The sequence below is a fragment of the Gorilla gorilla genome, chromosome 12 (genome assembly GCF_029281585.2).
Source record: "Gorilla gorilla gorilla isolate KB3781 chromosome 12, NHGRI_mGorGor1-v2.1_pri, whole genome shotgun sequence".
Taxonomy (NCBI): Eukaryota; Metazoa; Chordata; class Mammalia; order Primates; family Hominidae; genus Gorilla; species Gorilla gorilla.
The window spans coordinates 61,862,430-61,878,905 of record NC_073236.2 but is presented as its reverse complement, the minus strand read 5'-3'; the positions used below and the strand labels follow the sequence as shown (position 1 = coordinate 61,878,905).

Sequence of the window (16,476 nt, the reverse complement as noted above, 5' to 3'; positions counted from 1 at the left end):
TCAAATATCTTTCATTGTAGGACATTTCAGATAGATTTCTCAAAAATATTATAATTTTATCCATGAAGGTCTTATGCATATTTAGTTCGATTTATTTCTATGTACATCATACTTTTATCTTTATGAAAGGGATCTTGAAAAGAGATATACTGTATATTTACTGTTCATAACTAGTATATAGAATATAATTGATTTCTAAAAGTTGATGTTACATCCAAAAACTTGCTAAGTTATTTAATGAAATCTTATATTTTATAGCTTCCTATAAGATTTTCTTTGATTATAGTTACATCATCTGTGAAAGAGACTGCTTTCTTCTTAATTTGTATGTATGTTCTTCTTCCTCCACTAATTGTTATTCCCAGTACAAGAAAATTCTTTATTGTTTTCTTGAATTTAAATGGTCTTTCTAATATTTGCCAATGATAAATATATGTATTACATATTTGTGTACTCTCTTTAAACAAGGAAGTTCTTTGGTATACAGAAATTGCTAAAAATGTGCTAAAATTTCTCACATACATAATATCTGCTAATAGGAAATCTAATGGATTTGCTTTTTTGCATCTCTTGATATGTTTTTCTCCTTTAGTGCTTTAATGTAGTACATTGCATCAATTGATATTCTAATTTATAAGTAATTCTTAGTGTGCTGAGAAAACTTATCTTTCTCATGAATTTCAGTTTTGCATGTACACAATTTTGTCTAACTTTATTTATGATTTGTGCCTCTCTATCCATAACTGAGTTTGCACTAAGTTATTTCTGTTGCATATGTCCTCTTCAGCTTGGGTTTCTCAAGAATTATCTAGACCAATAACAGAATTAGACACATTGCCTCGTGACTTAATCTATTAATATGTAACATTTGTGGAATATAGGCGCATTTTCATTCTTTGATGTTTGTAAAATTTCCCTCTGAGTTGTTTGGCAGGGATGATTTTTGGCATGTAGCTTTTAAGAACCGATTCAAATTTTTTAATGGTTATTTTTTCGCACTTTCTTTTCACAGTATTTTAATTTATATTTGCAAAGAATTAAGTATTTCAAAAAATTTTTATACATAGGGCATATTTTTTAAAGTGTTTTACTTATATATTGTTAAATCTACTTGTAGGGCCTCTTTTATTCCCACATATTATCTATTTAATTGTCGTATTTGTCAGACATTTGGCTATTTTACTTGCTTCTTCAAATTAAACATTATTTTAAAAATTCATTAATTTCTGCTCTTTTGAAATTATTTATATTTTTTATGTTTATTTTGGAATAATTCTAATTTAGTGTAATTTACAAAAATAGTCCTGAGAATTGCACACCCTTACTAAACTTCCCGCAAGGGTAACAGTTTATATAACTGTAATGTATACGAAGACTAGGAAATTGACACTGGTATATACTGTGAACTAGACTTCAGATTGTTTTCACCAGTTTTTATATGTGTGTGTGTGTGTGTGTGTGTGTGTGTGTGTGTGCAGAGATGTATGTAATGACCACCACAATCAAGACAGAACTGTTTCCTCACTACAGAGAAATTTCCTTTTGATTTTATAGTTCTTTTCACTCGCGTCCGTGTGAAGAGACCACCAAACAGGCTTTGTGTGAGCAACAAGGCTGTTTATTTCACCTGGGTGCAGGCAGGCTGAGTCCGAAAAGAGAGTAAGCGAAGGCAGATAGGAGTGGGGCCATTTTATAGGATTTGGGTAGGTAAAGGAAAATTACAGTCAAAGGGGGTTGTTCTCTGGCGGGAAGGCGCGGGGGTCACAAGGTGCTCAGCAGGTGAGCTTTTGAGCCAGGATGAGCCAGGAAAGGGAATTTCACAAGGTAATGTCATCAGTTAAGGCAGGGACTGGCCATTTTCACTTCTTTTGTGGTGGAATGTCATCAGTTAAGGTAGGAACCGGCCATCTGGATGTGTGTGTGCAGGTCACAGGGGATATGATGGCTTAGCTTGGGCTCAGAGGCCTGACAGTTCTACCTTGCCTCCCCACTTTACCCTTTAGGAATCACTAATCTGTTCTTATTCTCCATAGCACTGCCATTTAAAAAATGTTATGTAAAGCGAATCATGCAACGTATAACCTTTTGAGATTGGGATTTTTTATTAAAGACAGCGCCTCTGAGATAGACTCAAGTTGTTACATGTATAAATAGTTTGTTTCTTTTTGTTGCTGACTGATATTCCATGGAATGTCCATATCACAGTTTATTTAGCCATTCATCTATTGAAGGACAGAGTTGTGTCCAGTTTTTGGCTACTATGTATAAACCTTCTGTGAACATTTGTTTATACATTTTAGTGTTAATATAGGTTGTTATATCTCTGCGATAAATATCCAAGACTGCAATTGCTGGAAAATATGGTAACAATGTTTGGTTTTAAGACGATTACCCAATAATTTGTTAGTGCTTCTGCCATTTTACATTCTTACTTGCAATGTATGAGAGATCCAGTTTCTCTGCATTCTTGCCAGCATTTGGTATTATTATTTATTTATTTATGTTTACATTTTAACCATTCTGATAAGTGTGTAGAAATATCTCATTTTGATTTAATTTGCATTGCTCTACTAGCTAGTGTGTTCAATATATTTTTTATATGCTTACTTGTTACACATATTGCATGTTTAGTGGAAAGTCTATTCATGTCTTTTGCCCATTTTTTATTTTTCTGTTGTACTACTGCTGAGTTTTGAGTTATATTCTAGATGTAAATTATTTGTCAGATATGTGGCTTGCAAATACTTTCTCCCAATCTTCAGCCTTTCCATTTTTTACACGTTAACTTTTTTTTGGCAGAGTTCAATTTATTTACTTTTTTTCTTTTATAGATTAGGAAAAGTCTTCATCTTGCCCGAGGTCCCAAGTCCCAAGCCCCAAGCCCCAGGCACTTTCTCTTATATTTTTTTCTAAAAGTTTTTATAGTTTTACATTTAAATCTATAATCTATTTGAGTTAGTTTTTCATAAATCGTGAGTTTTAAGTTAAGTTGAGGGCTTCATTTGTTTTGTTTGTTTTTTGCTTATGGATGTCCAGTTACACCATCACTATCCATGGAAAATATTACCCTTCCTTTAATAAATGGCTTTGCAATAATTAGGGAGCTTTTGCTATCAAATGTAAATATAGACATTTACACTTCGTGTTATGGAAATCAGGCTATGTTTGATTTGTATGCTTTTTTTTTTCTTCAAATCTTTACCATTCTGGAATTACCTTTTTAATGGAAAAAATTTTTAAAGTATATCAAAAATAAAGGCAGAATTTAGGAGATATTGTAAAGATACCGTTCATTAACTAAATTCTGACCCTTTAGATATGCTTCAATCACTGACTGTTATAATTTAAATCTAAAATTTAGACGAACAAAAACACTTTGCTGTTCAAGCTGATTTGATCCAAAAGCTTTGAGACAGAACATTTGTAAAATATTAATATGGTTAAAGTAACACAATTGCACTCACTCAAATTTAATATTTTAACTCAGGCATTGCTTTACTGTTTCTTAAAAAATTCTTAAATAAATATGCATATCCCCAAAATGTTTCATTGATAAAAAGAAAGCAACTTATGAAGCTTTGCGATTAGTGCCTGAAGCCTAAACAGCAACCATTAAATTAGACAAAAGGCATATAAAGATTAAGAACTGAATGTATCATTAAGATGCTGGTAGCAATGAGGAGCTAAAATATTATGTGAAGCTACATATTCTATGTTTCTTTCTTTTTAATGAGATATACTTACATTTCCATTACCCTCTTAGACTCCAATTAATCCAACACAAAAGCCTCTCCAAAAATGCCCATGTGAATTTTTCGTATATGTTTAGTTCACTCCCACAATAACATCTAATTATATGAAACTTCAAATGAATAAGGGGAGGCTATTATCTAACAAATACCTCAAAGGAGGCAACTGCTTTTCAAATTAGTTTTGAAACACTGCTGGCATTTTTTTCTATTACCCCTAAATGAAACTGCTAACCTTAAGAGTATTTGTGGGACCAGATTTTTAATTATATTTGCAAGCTATAGGAGTCTGGTAATATGGTAATTTAAAGGAATTAATGTTTATTGGTGTTTACTACATTTTAGCTACCATAAGCTATAAAATATTTTTTTAATTCCACTTAATTTTTGCACATTTAATAACTAAAATGGTAACATCTGCTCATCTTCTGAACTAGTAAGGTTAGGAGGTTTTCATACGCATATCTAATATTCAGTAAGATGTGAATTACTACAATTTTTCAAGAATTCTACAATTTAACATTATATGAATAAGAAACTGAGGCAAAGAATATTTGTGGATTGTCCAATGTAAAACAACTTGTATCTATAACAAACCTAATGCAGAAATGGAAAGCTAACTGAATTTAGCCCCAGAAATGAGGCAGCCCCTTTGTCTATTATTTTCAAAATGTTTGATAATTCTCCATCCATTTGACAAAGGCGAATGAAATTGTTTAAAATGGTCATGTTCTAGGAAAGACTATTTCTGACATTTTCAATAGTACATCAAACTCAGAATGCCTAGAATCGTCCCAAGCACCTCTTCTTCCTCCACTGTTCCTCTTTTCCAACTTGATAGACACCTCATATTTCCTGACATTTCCAGTTTTTTCCTATCTATTATTAGATAGGAAAATAGGTTGGTCCTCTCCACTGAACAACATTTCAGTGCCGTTCTATCATGTTTTGTAATCTCTTTTCAAAAAATATTCTGTCTTCAATCTCCACACTTGAACACCTCTCCTTATACCCTCAAGAGAGTACAACTCTCTTTGGAGATGAGAGAAGGTCATTAAATGTAAACCTCTTCAAATCTCCCTCCCTACCGCATTCTTCTACCTCATTTAAGTTCAAGCCCCAACCCTGGAAAAGAGAGCCCGATCTGATGCACATGCCATTAATACCAAAATCTGCTAATGAATCTTGTTCAACAACTTTTTTTTTTTTTTTTAGAGATGGAGTCTTGCTCTGTCACCCAGGCTGGAGTGCAGTGGCGCAATCTCGGCTCACTGCAACATCTGCCTCCAGGGTTCAAGCTATTCTCCCGCCTCAGCCTTCTGAGTAGCTGGGATTACAGGTGCCTGCCATCATGCCCGGCTAATTTTTGTATTTTTGTAGAGATGGGGTTTCACCATGTTGGCCAGGCTGGTCTTGAACTCCTGACCTCAGGTGATCCAATTACCTCAGCCTCCCAAAGGGTTGAGATTACAGGCATGAGCCACCATTCCTGGCCTCAATCTGTTATTTTGGATGTTACCTTAGGAGTAATTTCCCTTATATGTAGCCAGATTTCTCAAAAAAGTAGCAGACTATTCTGTATTTTTTAAATTATTATTTTTACTTTCTAATCATTTCGCCTATGCATTCATTGGGCACTTGTCTGTTCTGACTTCCCTTCTCTGAGGCATAGGATGATACTAATGAATATATATATTTTGAAATTATGCCTTTTCTTGGCCTCCAAAGCAAACTTTTAATAATGGAGTCTATTTTGTCTTCCACCGAATATCCAGCCACCCCTATTCTTTTTCTCATAAAGTTTCTGCTTCTTTTTATTCACCATTTAAAAATTCAATTGTTTTTAGGTTTGTCCCCTTGTCTCTCTTCAGTTTTAATACTGAGCATTGGCTCAGAATTATCTCCTACCTTTATTCAACAGTCTTTCATGAACCTTACAAACCACATGGTTCCCCCCCATAAACCTCTATTATAGTATTTAATACCCTTTATCGAAATGATTTGCTTTTTTGTCTATTATTCTATTATTCCCCTATTTGTCTATACATTTTTACCTATTATTACTCCCATAAAACCATGGAGTGTTTAGATTCAGGGACCATGTCCTCTTCATCTTTGAGCACCTCATGTGCAGCATAGAGTCTCAATCTACTGTATCTATTGTATGATTGAGTAAATACAGATCTACTCAATCTATTGTATGCACTCAAGTATTCATTGATTGAATAAATGAGTAAACATACCTTTTGACCTAAAGTAGATGACTCTTTTCTTATGACAGAAATTCTCATGTTTATCAGACAATGAAGTACAAGCAAGATCAGTTGCTGATGTTAGCCTTCTATTTTCAGGATTCCAAACAGCTTATCTTCTTTCTGACACATTAATTATTTGCATATATTTGTAATGTTGCGTGACTCTCTTTTATATTTATTTTTACTTTTCTCCAATTTTGCCTTAAATTTATTGAGTTTCAGAAAATCTCTTTCTTATTTTAAAACTGATGGGTATTTGTCAATTTTGATCAGTGTGGCTCTCAGCAGATGAGCTTATTTTTAAATTCCTGGTAGCCCTTATGCACTAAATATAGCAAGTAAATGAAAAAAAGGCAGAGTTTTAAACGAGTTTTCTGAATTCAAGTCGATTCATTTGCACATTTGGAATAGTATAGCTAATTCATTCACTCAAGCTACTCATGCTACTCAAAATCTAACATCCTATCCCATAAGTGAATAATCACTTTCACTGTCCTCTCCTTGCTGGAGAGATGGGAAGAGTAACTTACTAATTAATGACCTCACAATATCCTCCAGTTTGAACGGTCTCTTAAATTTGCAGTGAATTCAGGTTCATAGTCTTCTTCTGAGCTAGTTTAGTCTCCTTTTGATGATTCAGTTTCTTCCAGGTGATTGCTCAGGTTTCCTATAATGCCTATTCATCTTCTGGATGGCTTACTGAGTGGTTAGCATAGGCGAGAAGACACCACAATTCTGGCTGAAGAGTAATTCCTCTAGTCTGTGATGTCCTTTGCTACTCTGGTCCCTGGATTTATGACCACTAATTTGCAACCTGTTCAATCTAGTCCTTTGGGCATTGAATAGTACCCATTGCCACAGTCTGATCAGAAATTTGCACCAGTATCAAATAATGCACTCTCCCTATCACTTTGTTCTATACCAGGCCACTGCTTGTGGTCCTGCCTTCTCCACCCTTCCATAATCCCTCATTGTGACTTATTGGAATATTTGGAATGCACTCATGCTCTCTGTGGAAGTTGCTGCGCCAGGAGTGTTCTGTAAGGCTGTCAATTAGGACACATTTCCTAGCAAATTGTGTACTCTCTCTCCAAGGACATATTGGGTATGGCTTGAAGGCTTGGAGTCTTTCCAGGCTATTCTTCCCAATCTAAGCATGCCCTTACTCATCACTGGCTGGCCAATTTATTGGAATTTTTAAATATTTTCTCTCTCCTTGAGGTTCCATGACAAGAGAGAGAAATAGAGAAAAAAGCACAAAGATGGGTATGTCTGTTTCTTGCCTTTACTGTAGTCCCCTGCCCTAGAAATCTTCTGCTTTATTCACTTCCTCCTTCTCCTGGAGAAGACTTCCATTCCATAAAACACCAAGGTAAAACCCTGCATTTCTGGCCCCTGGTATGTCTGTGGCATGCCAAAGAATTTAGAAACACCTCTTTCATCTTAATGATTCTCTTAAAACAATATCATTGCTATGTTCATACAAGAAGTGTTTGTGACATATATGTGAATAATTGCATTTTAGTTCTAGCTGGTATCAAATACCTGTTGATAGGTCAGTATGGAGATATAAGGCAAAAAGACATAGAAGATCCTGAAATAAATGAATAAACATTTGCAAATACATTTAACCACTACACACATTTTAATAGTTTTTATATCCTTGTCATGGACATCATAGTACCCTCAAGACAAAGGTACTCATTCTTACTAGGTGCTGGAAATAATGTCTCTTAATGGCACTGCATCCCTCTCCATTGACTGAACTTGGCAAAGAGGAGCTGTCTCATCTGAAGTTATATCCCTTCTTTGAGGCAGGCCTATTTTCAATAACTGGTTGATGAAGGGTACAAAGGCTAAATCTTTTGACTTCAGAACAACTCTGAATCTCAGCAGCAGCTGCCATACAGTCTGCTGAAGCTTTGGAGGCAAATATATCTCAGTTCAACCTCTCCCTCTGTGAAAGTCAGCTGCTTCTATTTCCTTACAGGTGTTGTCCTGAGAGCTCTCCTCAATCAATCTTCTGCAAGTAAATCTCCCTTTAAGACTCTTAGAAAATCTGACCTCTGATAATTGAATGGAGATTTTGGAGCCAGACGCCCTACTCTGTGAAAACTGCATTATAGTACAGTATTCCCCTCAAAGCAATTGTATTTTCCTCACTCACATACATTTTTCTCCAAAGCTCTCCTCAGCAATCACCTCATGCATACAAATCTTCGCCAGAGTCCGCTTCTTATGGAAACTCATCTATGATAATCCACCACTATTTTAGGAATAGTAAAGGGAACAAAATATTGTGCAAGTAAAAACTAAGATAGCAATACCTTAAATTTTCACAGTAATTTTATATTTTGCCAAGCAAAGTGATATTATAATCTTTGATTTGATCTACTTGAGTAAAATAGTAGGAAAGCGATAACACTGAAAGAAACCAAGTAGCAGTATTTACTGAGGATTAACCTTCAAATCTATACTGTTGACTTGAATTTCTGTGTATTAACCTGTACTTCTGATAGTGACAGGAGGCAGCCAAATGGCTAGGTAGATAAAGATGGGTCCCTGGTGAAACCCCACCTTAAAGACAAAAAACAGTCCGAAGGCTGAAAGTCCTAACTGCTAATCCTGCATGAAACCCACAACCCAGAGTGAGAACTTCTGTTCCTGTTTGCCCACCCTTTCCTGATTTATTCTTTCTAAATAATGCCTTTTAACCAAATGAATGTTGCCTTTTCCAATACTGTTATACTACAGCTTGCTCCTTCCCTATTCTGAGCCCATAAAAGCCCCAGACTCAGCCACACTGAGAGGACTTTTTCTGCCTTCTGGTAGGGGGACCACCCCTGCATCCCCTTTCTGTGGAAAGCTGTTTCATCATTCAATAAAACTCCCCAACTTGCTCACTCATTGATTGCCAGCCTATCCTCATTCTTCTTGGATGCTGGACAAGAACTTGGGACCCACCAAGAGCAGACACCCAGAAAGTCTGCCTCACAGGCCTTCTGCCCTCACTGGCAGAGGGCAGCCACCACTCACAAAAGGGCCAGGGGCCAACTGAGTGGCCAACCAGATCCTGCACTCACTTGTTCACATGCTCCTTCCTGCAAGGGATTGAGTGTAGCAGGCCAAGTAGACATGGCAACCCTGCTGTGAGTCCAGCAAAGGGACCAAGAGAAAATTCCTGTCACTTTCTGTAGTGGTCTGAGAAAGGTTTTGATCTTACTACCATGGAAATAAATAGTAAACAGGCCCAATGAGAATTCAATCTCCCTATATCTTGCAAATAATTTATATGACCACATTAAACACACTGAAAATTACAAAGAAAGAGAAGTATATCTTTGAAAGTATGTGAAACAAGATTCAGGAGAAAACATTTTATATTCTCTAGAACAGGGGTCCCCAACCCCTGGTCTGCAGACCAGTACTGGTCTGCATCTTGTTAGGAACCAGATCGCACAGCAGGGGATGAGTGGTGGGTGAGTGAGCGAAGCTTCAACTGTATTTACAGCCTCCCCTCATTGCTCAGTTACCACCTGAGCTCTGCCTCCTGTCAGATCAGTGGCAGCATTAGATTCTCATAGGAGAATGAACCCTATTTTGAACTGCACATGTGAGGGATCTAGGTTGTGTGCTCCTTATGATAATCTAACTAATGCCTGTTGATCTGAGGTGGAACAGTTTCATCTTGAAACCATCCCCAACCCACCAATTGTGGAAAAACTGTCTTCTATGAAACCAGTCCCTGGTGCCAAAAAAGGCTGGGGACCACTTCTCTAGAATATAAGAATATCTAGCTTCTTGTAAATTAGTAGCAAAAAGTCATGAGGAGATAAAATCTGGAAAGAAACAGGCATTGGGGAGCAATGAAATAAGTATGCATGAAGTAAAATGTGTAAAGAAATTAAAGCAAATTTACAGCATCCACACTGGCAGCAGTAAAAGGCTGATGTAATAAAGCAAAAAATAAAAGTTGCACCATGGAAGATGAACTCAGGGGCTTTTCCTGTATTAATTTATTTAAATGGAAAAATAAGTGAAAATGACTAATATGAAGGGAAAACTAAAGAAACAATAGAAAGATCATTTGCAATGCTGTGTGTAGAAAAAATTGTAAAAAATATAACGAGTGATAGAACAAATAATCCTTTTTTGTACTAAAGGAAGTCTTTATATGAAGTACTTATGGGACAACAAAATCAATTTTAAAAAACACATAAGGATTTATCATTGCAATTTTTGATAATTATAAGGAGTGGGGGAACAATCAGATTAGAGTTCTTGACGAAACACTCTTTTTTTAAAGTGACCTTTAAAACATTTAACAATCTATGTTGGCTAATATTTGCAAAGATATTCCTGTATATGTTGGTTTTGGGAAACAAATGAGCACACAACTCCTTATTTCAAAAGTTTTAATTCAATGTGCTTCACTATTGGCAAATATAAAACTTAACTATAGAAGAAAAACAAAGAGGGCAATAATATTTAATATCACTTAATATGCACTGGGGTTATAGCTAAATAATTCCTTTAAATCAGGTTATAAAAACAAAACTGAAGGTTTAAGTATACTTTATATAAAGGATATATATTAAATAATGATGAAATAATAACCCACAACAATTCTTTATTGAATTACTATACTATCCAAGCATAATTGATGCGTATCTTATATAACTTTCATCATGATATTTTCATGTATATATTTCTATTTTACAGGTGAGTAAATAAAACTAATAATTTTTTTTTCTTTTTTCCTAATGACCACAAAGTAAAAAAATAAGGAAAGGTTTCAAATCATCTGTTGCCTGACAATAAATTTGACAACTAATTTTATTCATCTGCTCCATGGAACATATACTAATATCTATATACTTTTTTTTTTAAAGAAAGAATGATTTTCATATATGAGGAATTAAAAAACATAATTCCCCTCCCCACACTTACTGGAGGCATTTTTAAGTTAGTTATTGTTAATATTCACACTGCTTCTAATTTTCCTAAAGACACAATCTTACATAATTTTAAATTTGCCATCTTTTCATTCTTCTATATAATTTATCTTAATTCCTTTCTGCTTAGAGCTTTTTATTCTCTCCCTTTTTGACTTTTTTCAATAATGGCCAATACCATTATTTTTGCAAGGCCTATTGGCTTATTCTTTGTTTTTGTTTTTGTTTTTTTTTAATTTTTTTCTATTTAATAGAGATGAGGTCTTACTATGTTGCTCACGTTGGTCTTGAACTTCTGGACTCACACAATCTGATCTCCCACTTCTGCCTCCTGAAGTGCTGGGATTATAGGTGTGAGTCACTGTCCGTGGTCCCATTGGCTTATTCTTAACTAATTAGAATAGAGCCATAGGTGCGTATATATCCTTGGTTATTTTGTCTCTACCTGCTTCTATATATTCCATGTATCCCATAAATAGATGATGAGAACATCTTTTCCAAGCACAATATCCACCGGACATGCTGTTTTATATTTTATAATCGCCCTTAGTTGGCCTTTAAGGCTGTGACCCACTGGTCTCCTAACCCAATTTAACATCATACTCCTTGCTAGATCTAAGACTGAAAGTAGTGACATACAAGGTAAAATGCATGCACATTGAAAGTAGGTAGACTAGAGTTAGAATTCAGGATTCACCATTTACCAGCTGTGAGACATTGAGGTCATTTGAATATTTTCCTCTTTAAGTAATCCTATGTTTAATAATAAAAGTAGAATCCACATTGCAAATTTTTTGTGATGACTACATTTCATACCTTTTTGAAATCAGCTATCCTGTTGTGAGGGCTCAAAAAATGCTAATCAATGTCCACATTGAATGCATAGTTCAATTGTGAAAGGTTTGTTCTTAAAATAATATATTCTCTCTTTCCCTCTCTCTCTTTTTTCTGTGTCTGTGTCCGTGTCAGAGGTGGGGTGGGATGAAGCGTGTGTGTGAGATTCCCAACTCAGAAAGTGGGGGCTTAAAGTATTTCAAAAATTGTAGGCTGTGTATTAAAATATTTATGAGGATTGTTAAATTACTACTTTTATGATAATAGTTTTGTTAATTTTATAATGGTATTCAACATACAATGTATGATTTTTGTTGTATTTCTTGCTTTTTTGTCTCACATGTTTAGATGCTGCTAAATAAATAAATAAATGTTCAAAACTTAAATATTAAAAGAAAATATTTGTTGGTACTTTTGTTGTTACTATTGCCTTAGCTTTTGACATTAAGTTACTGTTGGGAAAGAAAGAACATTTACACTACTCTTGATGTAACACATTTATAAAAAAGTAACAGTTAAATCTATAAAACTTATTTAAAAGCGATTGGTCAGAGCACAGTTTCATTTTAAAGTTGTCATTTAAGAATACTCAAATGCACATAATAAAAGTTAACATTTCATAGTATTATCTACTATTCAAAAATAATTCTTATTATTTTTCACTATTGATGTCATGTTGAAAGAAAATAGGAACATCTCCTATTGTGTATTAAATGCTAAGAAGTCATCTTCTTTAAGAGAACAAGGGGAATTGGAACACATTTTCAATAGACCCCCACCGTCTGCATCACAAAATATAGAAATAGTGTAAAATTTGTATTGTGTTAACTAAGTAATGCAAGAAGAGAAATTCAGTATGAATAAATAAATCTGTAAGAGAAAATCCTGGAGTGTGCACTTCTTTGCAGAGGTCCTTATGGTATATAGATAGGTAAGTAGCTAGACAAACCAGTGGAAAGATAGAGAATATTACTGGCAACACTGCTAATTCCCCTATTGTTTGCCATCAGGATCTTTGGTATTCAGTGAGTAGAATTTTTAATCTTTACTTTGGGAAGAAAAAACAGGAGGCAGATTTCTCTGAACTAACAGAGTACTGTGACAAGATCATATTTTAAAAAGTCTTATGTATTTAACACATTTAAATACCTACTTTGTGTTTTAATTACATACTTTGTGTTTTAAACAATTTTTTCTGTTATTTAGATGAGATTTAGAAATGTCAAAAATCAAGAAAATAGGAAAGAGAAAATTATTCATAACATTAGCAACAAAATCATTTTAAAAGAATATGTCTAATTTTCTTTTTGGTACATGGTGATTGAGAAGTTTTTAAAAATGTTGCTCTGAAGGAAAAGATGGATAATTTGGGGATATTAAATCTGTCCCAATGCAAAGCTTTATCTCCTCTAAAAGAGCTATTTCTCTAATAAATCAGGAACAGTATTTTAATTATGTATGGCATTTATTTCAGCATTCTAATCAGTGCAATTCATTGGGCAGCTTTCTTTTGTCAGGCATAACACACAGACAGATGAAAATTTATCCTGTAACCTCAAAAATCTAACAATTTTTAAGAGAGATATAGAAATATATCAAAATATAATATTTCAGATATCACTGGAACTTTTGACAGTCATCATATATGAAACCACAAAAAAGCCTTAATAAATTTATAAAAATATAAACTCATTCTCTTATGGAAATTCAATAAAATTATAAATGAATAATAAAATGTCAGGCAATAGACCTTTTACTTGGAAAATTGTAAACTCCCTTTAAACAATTATGGATTCAATTAAAATTTCAGAATCTAGAAAATAAACCACATATCAGAACTTATCATATATAACTATCAAAGAGCTCTGAGGTAAAGTCATTATATCAAACTTTCATAGTACTTGATGAAAAAGAAATAAAACTAAATGAAACATTTCTATAATTAGTTATCATGGCTCCACTTGTATTACACAAACTCTTTTCTTGAGAACAGCTATAAAACTAGATAACACACCAGGAAAATAAAAATCCCAACTGTTTGAAGGCATGAGAAAGAGAGCCATAAATTCAGGACTTGAAGCGGATAGAAGAAATATTCTTTCCCTGAATCCTTTCTCCTCTAAGGTCATTTCTTGATTCCTGATGCAAAAATTTGTAGCCCAGTTAAAAGCAGCAATCTAGAGGTTTTGCAAAAGTATCAAAGGTCTGGGAAGATGAAAATTGGAATCCAGATCAACTAAAGTAGCAAAGTCTTGAAACCAAGATTAGGGAACCAGATATTAGAAGCCAAGAAAAGGAAACTACAGATATGAGCCTGACCTATGTGAATTTAGACCACAATTTATTGCCAAATTCTAAAGGGGTAAGAGACAGCAACCAGCTATAAAACTGGCTCACAGACCTGAGGAAAAAAAAAAAAGCAATATAATGCTCAAGCTTAACAAGAAACTGTGTACTTGGTCAGCATGCTAGTATTTCTATTGAGATCCCTGATAAGATATAACCTAGGAGTAGGGCAAACTAGAATTAGACATGACTTCTTCCCTTTTAACAGCCACTCCAGGTCCAAAGGACTTCAAACAAATGCAATTGCTAATGGGGTCAGTTGCTTATTCACCCTACTCGCACTCTGGTCCATACAAGAACTATCTTCTATTAGGAGACATGTGGAATCATCCAGACGCTGTGTGATTTAATATATACAGCATCTAAGATTAAATATAAAATGAGGTAACTACATGGTGCGATAGAAGGTGGTGACCAAATGCTAAGATAAAAGGTCAACATAAAGATACCTGAAATAGTTCAGATTTGGGAGCTATCAGGCATGGACCTTCAGTTTGCTGTGCTTAATATGGTTAAGAAATAGATGACAAGATGGAGCATCCCACAACTGAACCTAAGCTTACAAATATATAATTATATAGAAATTCTATAATAAAATATAATAACCAAAATTAAAAACTCAGTAGATGGGTATGATAGTAGAGTAGATGTAACATCCCCATTGAAATGGTACTAAGCATTTGGAAACAATTAGGTTAAGAAAAGATCATGAGAGTTGGGTCATCATGATAGGGTTAGTGTCCTTATAAGAAGGTTCCAGAGAGCTGGATGGCTGTCTGTCTGCCGTGTGGGGACACAGGAAGAAAATAGCTGTCTGCAAGCCACAACAGAGACTATTACCAGTTATTAAATAGCTAGCACTCAGACTCTAGTCTTCAGAACTGTGAGAAATAAACTTTTGTTGTTTAAGCTACCCAGTCTATATTACTAAATTATAGGAGCCCAACCAGAAGAAGACACCAGAATATTTTCTAGATCAGTAGAAAACATTGAGTGAAACAGGAAAGCAGAAAAAGTTAAAAAATACAGATAATAGTATAAAATGATTATGGAAAAAAATACAGTTCTAATATACAGGTGATTAAAATACTAAACAGATTTAGAATAGTTTCACAAGCAATATTTGAATAGATAGTAGAAGAGAGTTTATCAAATTAATACAAATCCTATGCACAAAAATTCAAGGAGCCATGCAAACCCCAAGTGGGATGACCTCCCTGCACCACCACACATAGCCCATAGGGTACATTAAATAAAAGTATTAAAAACTAAAGTCAAGGACAAACATTTTAAAACAACTAAAAGAAAAAAAAAAATTCATTTCCTTTAAAAATGAAACTTTAGGAATAACAGTTATTTTTATCAGAAATTCTATAAATTAGAAGATGATAAAATGGTGATGAAAACACTATCAAAAAAGAATTTAATATCTAATGAAAATATCCCTCCATGTAAAACATTGAATCTAAAATGTCTATTTAATGGGCCCACATCACTAAATCTAAACCGATCTCATTTCTTACTCCTTCCTGCTAAATTCCACATCCTTAATATGCATTTCCAAACATATTTTGCTAATTATGTTGACATAAATTTGAAAATTTATGCAATTCTTTTGGTGTTTACCTCACCTTCTTTTGTAATGTATTCTTTAGCTGTGTTGGGACATGAGTCTAGTTATAGGTCTATCAGCAAAAAGAGGTAGATTATATGATTGAGCATGTAAATATTATTTAATATTTCTTATATGGGTTTACCTATCACGTGTAAGATGCATACCCATGAGCATATTTGCTCATTTTTAAAACTATATTTTATAATAATTATGATTATCTCTATAGGATAGATTTTTGATAAATTTGCTTTTAAAAATTCTTTCTTTATTTTGTTATCCTAAATGAGCATTTATTAGTGGCATAAAAATCCCCAAAATTAAAGATCATATATGTGAATTATTTATGCAATAAAATAATTTTTAATAAATACTACAAACCTAAACGTTTGACACAGATTTATGATTTTCACAACCTCAACACTTAGAGTTAGATCTAGGGCTAAAGAGTGTGTCTTCAGAGATGCAGGAATTGAATTATTAGGAATATTAATTACAATTTCAGTGTCTCAGAATAGAAGGCTCAGCTTAGGAAAAAAGTGGTTTAACACTAAGAATATTAAAGTAAAGCCCAATATACTTTTTAAAAATGAAGGCCACAGGATGGATCATGGATCCATCTGGAAGAATTTACATGAATGAAATTGGGGGAAGGGGGGCTTTTTTCTGTTTTTTGGTATTTCTAAGTTGAGTAATGCTATAACTCCTACAATTAGAAGGCTGCA

General features: G+C 34.0%; 1 long non-coding RNA gene across 1 annotated transcript in view; it reads right to left on the bottom strand.

Annotated features, from left to right (window-relative positions):
- LOC109025645 (uncharacterized) overlaps window positions 1–16,476 on the bottom strand; it is a 548,608-nt gene that overhangs the window by 155,905 nt on the left and 376,227 nt on the right. The window lies entirely within an intron of this gene.